The following is a 13,639-nucleotide window of genomic DNA, read 5'->3' on the forward strand; positions in this document are numbered from 1 at the left end:
GAGCAACGGTTTATATGGGTTAATACCTTGGAGCCCCTCTCTTCAAGGAGCTAGTTCTGCAAGTCTGAGTCCCACAAAGGGTGGTCTCCATAGACGTTCAAATTCGTGCTGCACAACCCTACTTAATTTTCTGTATTCATTTCTGTATTGATCTCATGTGGATCAAAATAACACAGTCAGTATCTGCAACGAGTCTAGGCCGAGCAAAACTTTTGATGGAGGGAGCAAAGAGATCAAGACAAGATGATGTAGTGCAATGCAGTCAAAGCAGCTGGCCAAGCAAAAGCTATGTGCATGCATTTCCAAGCTGAGCACGCACCTGGAGCTGGGACTGTAACACTCATTGTCAGAAGAATTCCTGAGTACCCTCATAAAGAAAGCTATACACCAGTGTGACTGGAGTCCATTTACACCAATTAGACCTCTTTACATTTTAATAAGCACCATTTACTACTCCAAAGTTGCACTTCCCTTTGCCTTTCCATCTGAAGGGCTTTGAAAAAGTCTCTGAAATAGAAATTCTGTGATTGCTGTAATACACTTGGGTAGGTATCTGGACTTCCATCTTGAGACATCCAGCGCCTTTTACAGAAATAAAGAATACTCAAGGACTTACGCCACCAAATTCCAACTCAGTTTTACACCACTGGTTTTTGATCTGATAGGCAGGAGACAGCGAAAGGCAGCTGCTCAGCAATCCCAGGAAGACAGCTGGGCTCTAGGGAGACAAGAAGGGCAGTCAGGTGACAAACAAAGTGATTATAAGGTTTTATTTAACAGCTCTGTATGGGACGATTCAACTACTTCAAGCTCCAGCAAGCTGCTAGAGACTGATAAAGCAAGACACCTCAGCGACCTCAAAAGCTGACAGCCTTTCAAAAGATAAACTGAACATACCACCTCAAAAAGCATACAATCAATCCATAGAAATTAATCCAGCAAGCAGTCCTATGGTCAAATTGTGTGCTGCCAGTAAAGCCTTTTCATGAGCATTAAGAACATTTCTGGTTAGAGAGTTATCACAACATGGGCAGAAAATACCTAGGAGAATAGGAAAAAGAAAAAAGCAACCTACCCTTACCCTTACCCTACCCTTATCCAACTCCTCTCCCACATTTAGAATTGAAACAAGTTCAAATGCCATAAAAAATTGGGGGAATAAAACCATCTGGTATTTCCCAGGCAAACCACCAAGACCACAGAACCACAGAATAGCCCAAGTTGTAAAGGAACCACGAGGATTATCAAGTCCAACCCGATGCTCCAGGAAGGACAACCTAAACTCAAACGGCCTTTAAGCTGCAGCAGCTCAGGGCCAGGCCCACAGCCTCAGGGAGCATGTTCCACGACCGCTGGTATCAGACACAGCAAGCACAGGGAGCAGGCAGGTAGGCACAGCAAAGCAGCAAGCAAAGCCCAATTTCTCAGAGGGGGCCTGCTAACAGGAAGACCAGACACTGTCCTCCCAAAAAAACTCCACCATTTTGACAGCCAAAACAGAAACTACATTTTCGGTTCTCATGACTCTTCCCTGTGCTCCCAAATAAATAGTTTCGTGACATCCTCTATCACACTGCAACTGCTCAGAAGTAATAATCAAAATTATATCACTCATAAGAAACTCACTTTTGCATGGTGGTAACGAGAGTCCATTCCCATTGTGTCCCTCCGTGTTATGAACACTGCAATTGGCCTTCTGACAGCCTCCTGAATGAATCCACCAAAAGCAAGGAAGCACCCTGCCCTTACTCTGAAGAGAGAAAGAAAGCAAGGTTCATGGAAACAGGCACACAAGGCTCGCAACCAGACACGGTGCTCCAGGCTCCTGATCATGCCAGAGATAGGACTACCACAGTGCCAGAACATGATTTACCACTAAAGGAAACATCTGGGAGCACAATCACAACTTCAGCACAAGCTGTAACGGCTCAGCATATTTAGCTTTCGTATCATACAGCTGGAGAACGAGACACTCCCAAGCATCAGTCAGCAAGCACTCGGATGAGCCAGCCCTTTGGTTTTAATGATGACTGCCACCTTTGACACCTTACCAGAAGATACTTCCATTTATTAGCCTGGACTTCGTTTCTTCCATCAGCAGCTGCTCCTAAACTGCCCTTGATTCATACAGCGATACCATCGACTTCTAGCACGAGCTGACCTGCAAGACAGAGAAAAGAAAGCAGGATGACAACAAACACAGACGTAGCATCCTTTAATTATCTTGAACAACAGCAACAACAAAAACAGGAGATAAGTGCTGCTGTGGATGCACCCAAGTTTATAAAGAAATGGAAAACCAGCCCGGCCTCAGCAGCCCTTATGTATTGCTTACGCATCTGATTAAGCTGACTGCAGTTCGAACCAGGAGAATTTACAGTCTCTTGCAAATGACACCCGTGAAGCAGATCATGATGCAGCAAAAGAAAAAAGCAAAACAAAGAAAAATAAAGAAAGAAAAAAAAAAAGCAAGCCAAAGACCAGGGAATCAAAGTTAAAAAACAACAACAATACAAACAACAAAAAACAACCACACAAAACAGAGTAAAAAAAAAAAAAAAAAAAAGGAAATCCATAACATACGTAACAGCAGAAAGATAGGCGCAACAGGAATATATCACAAAAGTAAAAAAAAAAAAAAGAATGGCTCACCCACCACTGAGGATGGAAGTGCACAGAACAAACTCCACAGAGGAGAAATCATCAGAAAGAGATCCCACCCAGAGGCAGACTGGGACAGTCAACCTACTGCCCCACAACTGCCACTTCCCACCCAGCAATTGCCACTTCCCACCCAGCAATTGCCACCCCCCGCCCCACAAGTGCCAACCCTTACCCCACAAGTGGCAACTCCTGCCCCACCTCATCCACCAACCGCCCCACAAGTGTCACCTCTCGCCCCACAAGTGCCACATCCCGCCCCACAAGTGCCACCTCCTGCCAAACTAGTGCAACCTCCTGCCCCACAAGTGCCTTATCTCGCCAGACAATTTACAGCTCCTGCCCCACAAGTGCTACATCCTGCACCACAACTTCAACCTCCTGCCCAACAAGTGCCACCCTCTGCCCCACAAGTGTAGGCTCCTGCCCCACAAGTGCCAATTCCTGCCCCACATGTGCCAGCTCATGCTTCACAAGTGCCAGCTCCTGCACCACATCATCCACTTCCTGCCCACAAGTGCCAGTTCATGCCCCACAAGTGCCAGCTCCTGCCCCACAAGTGCCAGCTCCTTCACCACAGGTACCCCATCCCACCCCACAAGTTTCAATTCCTGCCATACAAGTGCCACCTCCTTCCCCACAAGTGCCACCTCCTGCCCAACAAGTGCCAGTTCATGCCCCACAAGTGCAAGTTCGTGTCCCACATCATCCATCTTCTGCCCCACAAGTGCCACCTCCTGCCCCACAACGACCACCTCCTGCCCCACAACGACCACCCCCTGCACCACAAGTGCCAATTCCTGCCCTACAAGTGCCAGCTCCTGCCCCACAAGTGCCACATTTTGCCACACCACTGCCACCTCCCCCCCAAAATAATCCACCTCCTGCCCCACAAGTGTCACTGACTGACCAACTTCCTCCTCCTGACACACAAGTGCAACCTCCTGCCCCACAAGTGCCAGATCCTGCCCGACAAGAGCCACTTCCTGCCCCACAAGTACCTCTTCCCTCCCAACAAGTTCCAATTTCCGCCCCACAAGTGCCACCTCCTGCCCCAGAAGTGCAACCTCCTGCCACACAAGTGTCACCTTTCGCCCCACAAATGCCACCTCCCACTCCACAACTTCCACCTCCTGCCCCACAACTTCCACCTCCCGACCCACAAGTGCCACCTCACGCCCAACATCTGCCACCTCCCACCCCACAAGTGCCACCTCCCACCCTACAACTTCCATCTCCTGGCCCACAAGTGCCACCTCCTGCCTCAAAAGAGCCACCTCCTGCCCCACAACTTCCACGTAACGCCCCATAAGTTCCACCTCCTGCCCCACAAGTGCCACCTCCTGCCCAACTAGTTCCATCTCTTGACCTACAAGTGCCACCTCCTGCCCCATAAGTTTCACCTCTCGCCCAACAAATGCCACCACCTCCCCCAAAAGCGCCACCTCCTGCCCCACAGGTGCCATTTCCTGCCCCACAACATCCACCTCCCACACACAAGTGCAACCTACCGCCCCACAACTTCCACCTCCTGCCCCACAAGTGCCAACACCTGCCCCACAATTGCCAACACCTGCCCCACAAGTGCCAACACCTGCCCCACAAGTGCCACCTCCTGCCCCACAAGTGCCACCTGTCACCCTGCAAGTCCAGCTCCTGCCCCACAAGTGCCAGCTCATGCTTCACAAGTGCCAGCTCCTGCCCCACAAAGACCACCTCCTGCCCCACATCATCCACATCCTGCCCCACAAAGACCACCTCCCGCCCCACATCATCCACCTCCTCCCCCACAAATGACAATACTTGTTCCACAAGTGCCACCTCCCGCCCCACAAATGCCAAATCCTGCCCTGCAACTTCCACCTTCTGCCCCACAAGTGCCACCTCCCGCCCCACAATTGCCACCTCCTGCCCCACAAGTGCCACATCCCGCCCAACAACTGTGGCCACATGACAAACAAGTTCCACTTCCACCCCACAAGTGCCACCTCCTGCCCAACAAGTGCCATTTCTTACCCCACAGGTTCCAAATCCTACCCCACTGGTGCCATTTCCTGCCCCACAAGTGCCATTTCCCCCCCCACATGTGCCAACTCCTGCCTTACAAGTTTCACCTACCACCCCACAAATTCCACCACCCACCCCACAAGTTCCACCTCCTGCCCAAAAGTGCTAATTCCTGCTTCACAAGTGCCAGCTCATGATTCAGAAATGCCAGCTCATGCCCCACATCATCAACTTCCTGCCCCACAAGTGCCAGCTCATGCCCCACAAGTGCCACCTCTTGCCCCACAAGTGCCACATCCTGCCCCACAAGTGCCAGCTCCTGCCCCACATTTTCCACCTACCACCCCACAAATTCCACCTCATGCCCCACAAGTGCCAACTCCCAAATGCCAAATCCTGCAATGCAACTTCCACCTCCTGCTCCACAAGTGCCACCTCCTGCCCCACATCGTCCACCTCCCACCCAACAAGTGCCACCACCTGCCCCACAAGTGCCAATTCCTGCCCCACATGTGCCAGCTCATGCTTCACAAGTGCCAGCTCCTGCACTACATCATCCACTTCCTGCTCACAAGTGCCACCTCCTGACCGACAAAGACATCCTCCTGCCCCACAAGTGCCAATTCCTGCCCCACAAGTGCCAGTTCATGCCCCACAAGTGCCACATTTGTCCACACCACTGCCTCCTCCCCCGCAAATAATCCACCTCCTGCCCCACAAGTGTCACTGACTGACCAACTTCCTCCTCCTGACCCACAAGTGCCAGCTCCTGCCCCACAAGTGCCAGCTCCTGCCCGACAAGAGCCACTTCCTGCCCCACAAGTACCTCTTCCCTCCCAACAAGTTCCAATTTCCGCCCCACAAGTGCCACCTCCTGCCCCACAAGTGCAACCTCCTGCCCCACAGCGTCCACCTCCCACCCAACAAGTGTCACCACCTACCCCACAAGTGCCAATTCCTGCCCCACAAGTGCCACATTTGTCCACACCACTGCCACCTCCCCCGCCAAATAATCCACCTCCTGACCCACAAGTGTCACTGACTGTCCAACTTCCTCCTCCTGACCCACAAGTACAACCTCCTGCCCCACAAGTGCCACCTCCTGCCCTACAACTTCCACCTCCTGGCCCACAAGTGCCACCTCCCGCCCTACAACTGCCAAACCCTGCCCCAAAACTTCCACCTCCTGCCCAACAATTTCCAACTCGTGCCTCACAATTGCCACCTCCTGCCACACAAATGCCACCTTCTGCCTCAAAATGCCACCTCCTGCCCAACAACTCCAACCTCCCGCCCCACAAGTACCACCTCCTGCTCCACAAGTTCCACCTCCTGCCCCATCAGTGCCACCTCCCGCACCACAAGTGCCACCTCCTGCCCCATAAGTGCCAATTTCTGCCCCACAAGTGCCACTTCCCACCTTACAAATGCCACCTCCTGCCCCACAAGTGCAACCTCCCTGCCCACAAGTGACACAATCTGCCCAAGTGCCACCTCCTGCCTCACAACTTCCACCTCCCGCCCCACAAGTGCCACCTCCTGTCTCACAAGTGCAACGTCCCGCCCCACAACTTCCACAACCTGCCTCACAAGTGCCACCTCCCGTCACTCAACTTCCAACTCCCGCCCCACATATGCCACCTCCTGCCTCACAAGTTCCTCATCCCGCCCCACAACTTCCAAATCCTGGCCCACAAATGCGAACTCCTGCCCCACCATTACCACCTCCTGCCCCACAATTTCCACCTCCTGCCCCACAAGTGCCACAACCTGCTCCACAATTTCAACGTCCTGCCTTACAAGTGCCACATTCTGCCCCACAAGTGTAGGCTCCTGCTCCACAAGTGCCACCTCCCGAACCACAACCTCAACCTCTGGCCCCACAAGTCCCACCTCCCGCCCCACAAGTGCCACATCCCGCCCCACAAGTGCCACCTTCTGTTCCACAACTTCCACCTCCTGCCCCACAAGTTATAACTCCTGCCCCACAAGTGTTGCATTTTGCCCCACAAGTGCCACCTCCCGCTCCACAAGTGCCACCTCCTGCCCCACAAGTGCCACCTCCTGCCCTACAAGTGCCAATTCCTGCCCCACAAGTGCCAGCTCATGCTTCACAAGTGCCAGTTCCTGCCCCTCATCATCCACCTCCTGCCCCACAAGTGCCACCTCCTGACCCACAACATCAATCTCCAGCCCCACAAGAGCCGCCTCCTGCCCGACAAGTTACACCTGCTACAAGTTCCTCAAGTGCCACCTTCCTGCTCACGAGTGCCACATCCCGCCCCACATGTACCACCTCCTGCATCACAACTTCCACCTCCCGCCCAACATGTACCACCTCCTGCATCACAACATCCACCTCCCGCCCCACATGTACCACCTCCTGCATCACAACTTCCACCTCCCGCCCCACATGTACCACCTCCTGCATCACAACTTACACCTCCCGCCCCACATGTACCACCTCCTGCATCACAACTTCCACCTCCCGCCCCACATGTACCACCTCCTGCATCACAACTTACACCTCCCGCCCCACATGTACCACCTCCTGCATCACAACTTCCACCTCCCGCCCCAAGAACGCCACATCCTGCCCCACAAGTGCCACCTCCCGCCCCACATGTACCACCTCCTGCATCACAACTTCCACCTCCCGCCCCACAAGTTCCACCTCCTCCCCACAAGTGCCACCTCCCGCCCCACAAGTGCCACCTCCCTCTCCACAAACTCCACCTCCCACGCACAAGTGCCACATCCTGCCCCACAAGTGCCACCTCCCGCCCCACAAGTGCCACCTCCCACGCACAAGTGCCACAACCTGCCTCACAAGTGTCACCTCCTGCCCACAAGTGCCACCTTCCGCCCCACAAGTGCCACCTCACACCCCAACAGTGTCAACTTCCGCCCCACAAGTGACACCTCACGCCCCACAACTTCCACATCCCGCCCCACAACTGCCACCACCTGACCCATAAGTGCCACCACCTGACCCACTAATGCAAATACCTGCCCCACAAGTGCCAACTCCTGCCCCACAAGTGCCATTTCCTGCACCACATTTGCCACCTCCTGCCCCACAAGTGCCACCTCCTTCCCCACAAGTGCCACCTCCCACCCCACAAGTTTAACCTCCAGACACACAAGTGCCATCTCCCGCCCCACAAGTGCCATCTCCCGCCCCAGAAGTGCCAAATTCTGACGTGCAACTTCCACCTCCTGCTCCACAATTGCCATCTCCTGCCCCACAAGTGCCACCTCCCGCCACACAAGTGCCACCTCCCGCCCCTCTATAGCCACCTCCTGCCCCACAAGTTACACCTCATGCCCCACAAGTTACACCTCTTGGCCCACAACGTCGACCACCGCCCCACATGTGCCACCACCTGAACCACAAGTGCCAACTCCTGCCCCACAAGTGCCATTTCCTGCACCACATTCGCCGCGTCCTGCCCCACAAGTGCTACCTCTCGCCCCACAACTTCAACCTCCAGCCACACAAGTGCCAACTCCTGCCCCAAAAGCTCAATTTCCTACTCAATGTATTCCTATGGGTACCTATGGGTTTCAATGTTGTCCCTATGTGCCTCTATGGGGTCTCTTATGGGTCTCAGCAGAGTCTCTATGTGTCTCTATGGGTATCACTGTCCCCCACTGTAATCCATGGTGTCCCTATGTGTCCCAATGTCACCTTATGGGTCCCAGTGTCTCCCTATGGGTCACTATGTGTCCCTATGTGTCCCAATGTCTCCCCTATGGGTTGCTATGTGCCTCTATGGGTTCTCTATGGGGCTCTATGGGGTGCCTATGGAGCTCTATGGGGTTCTATGGGGCGTTCTGAGGTTTCTATGGGGTGACTATGGAACGCTATGGTGTGTCTATGCGGCAAAATGAGTTTCTATGGGTGGCTATGGGAGCTCTATGGGGCACAATGGGTTGCCTACGGGGCTCTATGGGATGTCTATGGGGTTCTATGGCGCGGCTATATGTCCTTATGTGGTGTCTATGTGGCACTATGTTGTGCAATGGGGTGCTGTGAGGCACTATGGGGTGCTATGGGGCTCTATGGAGCAGTATAGGGTGTCTATGGGTCCCTATGGGGTGCAATGGGGTGCTGTGGGGCACAAGGGAGTGTCTATGAGGCTCCATGGGCTGCTATGGGGCACTGTGGAGTAGCTATGGGATGATTTGGGGTCTCTTTGTGCCCCTATGGGGCGCTATGTGTCACTATGTGGTGTCTTTGGGGCTCTATGGGGTGGCTATGCGGTGCTGTAGGGTGGCTATGGGGTGCTTTGGGGTATCCTTGGGTTCCTATGGGGCGCTATGGGTGACTATGGGGTGCTATGGTTTGCTATGTGGCTCTATGCGGAAGAATGGGTTGTCTATGGGGCGCTATGAGGTCCCTATGGGGCTCTATGTGGAGTCTCTGGGGTGTCTTTGGGGATCTATGGGTTGTCTGTGGGGCTCTATGGGGTCTGCATGGGGTCTGTATGGGGTTCAGTGGGTCTCTATGGGGCTCTATGGGGTGTCTACAGGCACTATGGGGCGATATGGGGTGTCTATGTGGTTCAGTTGGGCTCTATGGTGTGGCTGTAGGGCCTTATGTGGTGTCTATGGGGCACTCTGGGCTGCTATGGGGTGCTGTGGGGAACTATGGGGTGTCTATGGGGCTCTATGGAGCAGTATGCTGTGTCTATGGGTCCCTATGGGGTGCTGTGGGGCACAATGGAGTGTCTATGAGGCTCCATGGGCTGCTATGGGGCACTATGGTGTAGCTATGGGGTGCTATGGGGTCTCTTTGGGCCCCTATGAGTCACTATGGGGTGTCTATGGGGCTCTATGGGGTATCCTTGGGTTCCTATGGGGTGCTATGGGTGACTATGGGGTGCTATGGTTTGCTATGGGGCTCTATGCGGAAGAATGGGGTCTCTATGGGGCACTATGAGGTCCCTATGGGGCTCTATGTGGAGTCTCTGGGGTGTCTTTGGGGATCTATGGGTTGTCTGTGGGGCTCTATGGGGTCTGCATGGGGTCTGTATGGGGTTCAGTGGGTTTCTATGGGGCTCTATGGGGTGTCTACAGGCACTATGGGGCGATATGGGGTGTCTATGTGGTTCAATTGGGCTCTATGGTGTGGCTGTAGGGCCTTATGTGGTGTCTATGTGGCACTGTGGGCTGCTATGGGGTGCTGTGGGGAACTATGGGGTGTCTATGGGGCTCTATGGAGCAGTATGCTGTGTCTATGGGTCCCTATGGGGTGCAATGGGGTGCTGTGGGGCACAATGGAGTGTCTATGAGGCTCCATGGGCTGCTATGGGGCACTATGGTGTAGCTATGGGGTGTTATGGGGTCTCTTTGGGCCCCTATGGGTCACTATGGGGTGTCTATGGGGCTCTATGGGGTATCTTTGTGTTCCTATGGGGTGCTATGGTTTGCTATGGGGCTCTATGCGGAAGAATGGGGTCTCTATGGGGCGCTATGAGGTCCCTATGGGGCTCTATGGGGAGTCTCTGGGGTGTCTATGGGGATTTATGGGTTGTCTGTGGGGCTCTATGGGGTCTGCATGGGGTCTGTATGGGGTTCAGTGGGTTTCTATGGGGCTCTATGGGGTGTCTACAGGCACTATGGGGCGATATGGGGTGTCTATGTGGTTCAATTGGGCTCTATGGTGTGGCTGTAGGGCCTTATGTGGTGTCTATGTGGCACTGTGGGCTGCTATGGGGTGCTGTGGGGAACTATGGGGTGTCTATGGGGCTCTATGGAGCAGTATGCTGTGTCTATGGGTCCCTATGGGGTGCAATGGGGTGCTGTGGGGCACAATGGAGTGTCTATGAGGCTCCATGGGCTGCTATGGGGCACTATGGTGTAGCTATGGGGTGCTATGGGGTCTCTTTGGGCCCCTATGGGTCACTATGGGGTGTCTATGGGGCTCTATGGGGTATCTTTGTGTTCCTATGGGGTGCTATGGTTTGCTATGGGGCTCTATGCGGAAGAATGGGGTCTCTATGGGGCGCTATGAGGTCCCTATGGGGCTCTATGGGGAGTCTCTGGGGTGTCTTTGGGGATTTATGGGTTGTCTGTGGGGCTCTATGGGGTCTGCATGGGGTCTGTATGGGGTTCAGTGGGTTTCTATGGGGCTCTATGGGGTGTCTACAGGCACTATGAGGCGATATGGGGTGTCTATGTGGTTCAATTGGGCTCTATGGTGTGGCTGTAGGGCCTTATGTGGTGTCTATGGGGCACTGTGGGCTGCTATGGGGTGCTGTGGAGAACTATGGGGTGTCTATGGGGCTCTATGGAGCAGTATGCTGTGTCTATGGGTCCCTATGGGGTGCAATGGGGTGCTGTGGGGCACAATGGAGTGTCTATGAGGCTCCATGGGCTGCTATGGGGCACTATGGAGTAGCTATGGGGTGCTATGGGGTCTCTTTGGGCCCCTATGGGTCACTATGGGGTGTCTATGGGGCTCTATGTGGTATCTTTGTGTTCCTATGGGGCGCTATGGGTGACTATGGGGTCGCTATGGGTTTCTTTGAGGCACTATGGGTCTCAATGGGGTCTCTATGGGTCTCAATTTATCCTTATGGCTCCCAATGACTGTCTATGGGTCTCTATGTGTCCCTATGGGTCCCAGTGTCTCTCTATGTGTCCCTATGGGTCCCAGTGTCTCTCTATGGGTCCCAATGTCTTCCTCTGGATCTCTATGGGTCCCTATGGGTCCCAGTGTCTCTCTATGTCCCCCTGTCTAGGTGGTAACTATACAGATGGTAACAAAGATGGTAACAAATGTACAGAGGTTCTAAGCGAGAGAGAAACTCACCAGTGGTGATGCCTTCGCTGAGGAAGCTGGGGCGGTCTTCACTGCAGAGCGATGTCCAAGAGATGCTGCCTCACAGAATCACAGAATTCTCAAGGTTGGAAAAGGGCTGCCAGCTTTTGTAGGAGAATAGCATGGGAGACAGTTGTGAAGGCTTTGCTGAAGTCCAAGTAGAGCACATCAACAGCCTTTCTTTCTTTCCTTCATCCATCAGATGGGTCACAGGATCGTAGAAGGAGATCAGATTGGTCAAGCAGGAGCTGCCCTTCACGAACCCATGCTGGCTAGGTCTGATCTCCTGCTCATCCTACACCTGCCGCATCTGTCATCTCCCTCAAGACAATTCGTTCCATTCCCTTCCCTGGCACCGAGGTCAGGCTAACAGGCCTGGAGTTGCCCGGATCCTCCTGACAACCTTGCTTGGAAATGGGAGTCACGTTGGCAAGCCTCCAGTCTTCTGGGACCTCACCCGGTAACAGGGAGCTCGGAAAGATAATGGAAAGCGGCTCGAGTGAGGGTCAGCCCTTAAATGAGGTCTCAGAGGAGGTGGAGTCGAGCTCCAGCCCTCCCGGGAGCACAGCTCCATTACTCTCACCTGTGCTCCCGCAGCTGACCCCACACTTGCCTCAGCTGATTAATCAGAGGTTCAGGCTGTGATTACCAATCTCCCATACAGCCCCTATGGGTCCCAGTGTCTCCCTATGGGTCACTATGTGTTCCTAAGTGCCGAATGTCCCCCCTATGTGTCCCATTGGCCCCCTTTGGGGTTTCTATGGGGACTCTTATTGGTATATCTGGGCCCAAATGTCTTCCTATGGGTATCTATGGGTTTCAATGAGGTCCCTATGTGCCTCTATGGGGTCTCTTATGGGTATCAGTGGAGCCCTTATGTGTCTCTACGGGTCTCACTGTCCCCCACTGTAATCCATGGGATCCCTATGTGTCCCAATGTCCCCCTATGGGTCCCAGTGTCTCCCTATGGGTCACTATGTGTCCCTATGTGTCCTAATATCCCCCCTATGGGTAGCTATGTGTTTCTATGGGGTCTCTTATTTGTATCTATGGGCTTAAATGTCCTCTTATGGGTATCTATGGGTTTCAGTGTGGTCCCTATGTGCCTCTATGGGGTCTCTTATGGGTCTCAGCAGAGTCTCTATGTGTCTCTACGGGTATCACTGTCCCCCACTGTAATCCATGGTGTCCCTATGTGTCCCAATGTCACCCTATGGGTCCCAGTGTCCCCCTATGGGTCACTATGTGTCCCTATGTGTCCCAATGTCCCCCCTATGGGTTGCTATCTGCCACTATGGGGTCTCTATGGGGTCTCTATGGGGTCTCATGGATATCTCTGGGCCCAAATGTCTTCCTATGGGTATCTATGTGTTTCAATGCAGTCCCTATGTGCCTCTATGGGGTCTCTTATGGGTCTCAGCGAGGTCCCTATGTGTCTCTATGGATCTCACTGTCCCCCACTGAAATCCATGGGGTCCCTCTGTGTCCCAATGTCCCCCTATTTGTCCCAGTGTCAGCCTATGGGTCACAATGTGTCCCTATGTGTCCCAATGTCCCTCCTATGTGTTGCTAAGTGTCTCCATGGGGTCTCTTATGAGTATCTCTGGGCCAAAATATCTACCTATTGGTATCCATAGGTTACATTAGGTCCCTATGTGCCTCTATGGGGTCTCTTAAGGGTTACAGCGGAGTCCCTATGTGTCTCTATGGGTCTCACTGTCCCCCACTATGTTCCATGGGATCCCTATGTGTCCCAATATACCCCTATGGGTCCCAGTGTCTCCCTATGGGTCACTATGTGTCCCTATGTGTCCCAATATCCCCCCTATGGGTAGCTATGTGCCTCTATGGGGTCTCTTATTCGTATCTATGGGCTTAAATGTTCTCCTATGGGTATCTATGGGTTTCAGTGTGGTCCCTATGTGCCTCTATGGGGTCTCTTATGGGTCTCAGCAGAGTCTCTATGTGTCTCTACGGGTATCACTGTCCCCCACTGTAATCCATGGTGTCCCTATGTGTCCCAATGTCACCTTATGGGTCCCAGTGTCTCCCTAAGGGTCACTATGTGTCCCTATGTGTCCCAATGTCCCCCCTATGGGTTGCTATGTGCCTCTATGGGTTCTCTATGGGGCTCTATGGGGT

At 53.5% G+C, this 13,639-nt stretch overlaps 1 long non-coding RNA gene across 1 annotated transcript; it reads right to left on the reverse strand.

Annotated features, from left to right (window-relative positions):
• Positions 1-367: 367 nt before the first annotated feature.
• On the reverse strand, positions 368-2,258 carry LOC146759468 (uncharacterized). Its single transcript, XR_014932427.1, has 3 exons — positions 2,052-2,258; positions 1,627-1,750; positions 368-718 (listed from the first exon to the last, which is right to left on the reverse strand). It is a non-coding gene; the product is annotated as an uncharacterized LOC146759468 (long non-coding RNA).
• Positions 2,259-13,639: the final 11,381 nt, after the last annotated feature.

This window comes from Coturnix japonica, chromosome 10 (genome assembly GCF_054131305.1).
Source record: "Coturnix japonica strain WE chromosome 10, WE-NBRP24, whole genome shotgun sequence".
Classification (NCBI taxonomy): domain Eukaryota; kingdom Metazoa; phylum Chordata; class Aves; order Galliformes; family Phasianidae; genus Coturnix; species Coturnix japonica.